Raw genomic sequence first — 3859 nt, 5'->3', positions numbered from 1 at the left:
AAAAAAAAAAAAGAAATAAGTTTGGATATTTTGGTGGTTACAGTAAATAATCCTTGATTCTTTTCATACATTTTAGACTGAAATATAGAAAAGAAGCTCTTGACTTCTATAATACATGAGCTGAATGATGAATAGAACTTCCCCATTTTAGTCACATTAACAATCCTTGCTATCATTCAGACATTTTGTAACATTAAAGAAAGCATAGGGATGCTTAACATGAATTGTAGGTGGAAATCAGTGTGCTGTGATACAGACCTTTAAAGTCTTTGAAGCTATTCTGTCAGTGCATGTTTTCTGTCTGTAGTGTTCTGCCTGTTAATATAGCCATAATATTTCTAAGGAACATTCACTAAACTGAAGGGATAGACTATTTGCTAACAACCTTGTAGTTTATAAAGTCTCTAGAAAATGAGGAGAAATGAAGCTTAGCCAAGCAACTCTTCCTACCTCTCCTTAGAGTCCATACCAGATTTCACTTGGCTATCAGTCTATTACCTCTTGAGGTGCTTAATGGATGCTCTTTTGTAAATGGCGTCTCTTCCCTGATGTGATCAATCCATCTTTAAACCAATTTGCCAATAGATTCAGTGGATTCTAAGAGGCTATCAAACTTTATATTAACAGAGAATGCCTCACTCACTTGGTAAGCATGTATATTCTTTTTGTATAGATAAGACAGATGCTAGTTAGAATTCACAGGAAGGCCTACAGGGACAAAATCTGAACCCTTGAAAGAAGATTGCTAGGTTTCTGGTTATATATTTGGATCTTGATAAACATTGGGAAGAGGTCTCTTCTTCATAATTAATGAATTGTAAATCAAAGGACAGAAATGGTAGGACTCTAAATGCTGGTCAAAGGAATGGGAAGAGAAATGACCTCCTAAACTGCCTAGACACTCTTTAAGAGTTAACTATTAAACATGTGTACTGGCTAATTTTGTGTCAACTTGACACAGCTGGAGTTATCACAGAACAGGAGCTTTAGTTGAGGAAATGCCTACATGAGATCCAGCTGTAAGGTATTTTCTCAATTAGTGATCAAGGGGGAAAGGCCCCTTGTGGGTGGGACCATCCCTGGGCTGGTAGTTTTGGATTCTATAAGAAAGCAGGCTGAGCAAGCCAGGGGAGGCAAGCCAGTAAAGAACATCCCTCCATGGCTTCTGCTTCAGCTCCTGCTTTCTGACCTGCTTGAGTTCCAGTCCTGCATCCTTTGGTGATCAACAGCAGTTTGGATATGTAAGCCAAATAAACCCTTTCCTCCCCAACTTGCTTCTTGGTCATGATGTTTGAGCAGGAATAGAAACCCTGACTAAGACAACATGGTTACAGGAGTCCTGAACCTATGTTCTAGCACAGATAAAGGACCATGTGTATTATTACTTCCTCCTATAAGATTTGTCCCAAATGATCCTATTGATCAGATGGGACAGGACAAAGTCCATTACAAAAAGCTCTAGAGACTTTGGAGCCAGTATTAAGATGGTCTCCAATGTAGATTATTGTGATGGTTTTTTGGCCTATGTCCACTCTCATTCCTTGACAGACTGACACATTTTATTATGCAATAAAGTATCTATACTCTGTGTGTTGCAGGAGAACTCTTTCAGTGAAGAACACATGCACTGTGAGTTCATAGGAAGTCCAGAGCAAGATTTCCATGACAAAGTGAGACTGACAGAAGCCCAAGAAGGTATTGATGTCAGCTTTGAGTAGAAGGTGAGGGCAATCCAGATAGGAATTTCCAGCTTCAAGAAGCCAAACTAGTGACAAAAAAGAATAAGTGATCCCTTAGCTGCAGCTTCCACAATGGAAGCGACAAACCTCAGGGACATAGGCATTATTACTGACAGGATATAGAGAACATCACAATGAAAAATATGATGACATTATATCCACTGGTACATTAAAAGTCTATAGAATCATCATTAGTACTTCTGAGAGAGAACAAATATTTGTTCTGTTCTAAGAGAGTTACACTCAAACACACCACACACACACACACACACACACACACACACAAATATAGAAATATCTAGAAATAAAAACCAGGATAGTCCAAAATAATTTGTATGTGTGATTGAAAGTGCCTACAGAAAAAGGGGAAAGAAAACTGTTTAAGTGTATATAGTGAGGATTTTAATTCGCCACCAACATAACTGGAAGTGGTTTGTAATTAAAGAGAATTGTATCTAAATACTGGATGAAGTCTTAGAACTGATAAGTAGGTTCTGCAAGTTGGAGGATACAAAAGCAAATTCAAAAATCAACTAGATATGCTGTATGCTGACAATGAACAATCTGAACAGAAAATCAGTTCCTTGCACAATGACACCAAGAAGGATAAAATACTTAAGAATATATTTTACCAAGGACACGATGATTTGTACAGATAACTATGAACTTTTATTGAAAGATGTTAAAGAGACAAGTGAGAGGACACTTCGTATTCATGAATTAGTTTACTATTGTCAACTGGTCAAAATAGGACGTGTGGGTACGATGGTAGGGCAGAAGCCCCTGCATACCACGATGCCATGAATAACAGTCAGCAGGATGCACAACAGTCTCCAGGTTCCTATAAGAAATAGCTTAAAGCCAAGCACAGGCCAGGTAATGACCACAAAGGACATAGGACAAGGAGTCAACCAATGCCCATGTGTGTTACAGAGCTCAGGCTGAGGTCAACAGGAAGTGCTTAGGAGGCACTGCCCCTCTCCCTTGGACCCAGGCTTTGCAGGAAGAGTGAGTTGAGGAGAGATGGATCTGGTTCTAGACAGAGAAGACACCGTCTTCAGGGAAACGCAGGATCAGAACTAGTGTAGAGGTGAGGCTCAAAGTGTGATCCATGAGCCTGCAGGGGAGATTCCCCAGACCCATGGATGTGACCACACAAAGAGATCACCAGAGCCCTGTGAAAATAAACATTTCTTAAAAAAAAAAATTGACTTTAAATAACTCTCATATTCTTTAATCACTGTTGAACACAACAATATCCCAAATCCACCCTTTTGATTTTATTTTCTTTTTTTCAATGTTGTAAATTATCTGGAGGGAGTGACACCTCAACCCTACTGTAACATAATCTAAGGTGAGAATTGCAAGTACCTCAATGATATGAGACAGTTAGATATAAAAACATCCACCCAGTGAGATATGCCCAGATGTGCAAGCCCTAGGGCAGAAACAAAACAAATAAACAAACACCACATCTTCCTCTCCATAGAAGCAGTTCCATAGAAATTGCTTCTGATGAGAGGGACTTAGGTGAAATCCAAGAAGATGAATTCAGAATAGGAATTGCAAGACTACTTAACTGAAGTAAACATGGAAACAATTAAACACCAAGGAAGAAAGTAAATAAAAAAAAATAAAGAGGAAACATTGGGGAGGGAAAATGAGCATTTAACATTCTTATCTTACAGATAGATGAAAAGTTTTCATCTTACAGATAAAACACAGTTCAACTGAAATTTACTTCAGGTTATACAGGGAAGAGCAGGTGATTCATCCTTTAAGATTGCAGCCCACACTGTCTTGACTTCTAAGAAAGTATTTTAAAAACACAAAAGGACAAAACAAGGGAAAAAGAGAAAGAAGATGACATTAGATTGGTCCAAAAGCCAAGTAGGCAATTCCACCTGTAAATGTAGATTACAGGGAGCTATAACAACTGAGTAATACACTTAGCTATCATTGGGTGACAGCCTTTTTCTGGAATGACAGAATATGCAGTCTACTCTCCCCCAGGAAGAGAATGAGTGGCAGACCACAGTAACGATTTTTGCTAATGTCCAATTTTGTGCATCAATGGTTATTTTATTGTGGTTGCTAACAGGAGTACGGGTGCCTTGTTT

The sequence above is a fragment of the Mus pahari genome, chromosome 2, assembly GCF_900095145.1.
Source record: "Mus pahari chromosome 2, PAHARI_EIJ_v1.1, whole genome shotgun sequence".
NCBI lineage: Eukaryota > Metazoa > Chordata > Mammalia > Rodentia > Muridae > Mus > Mus pahari.
This window is presented reverse-complemented; position numbering follows the sequence as displayed.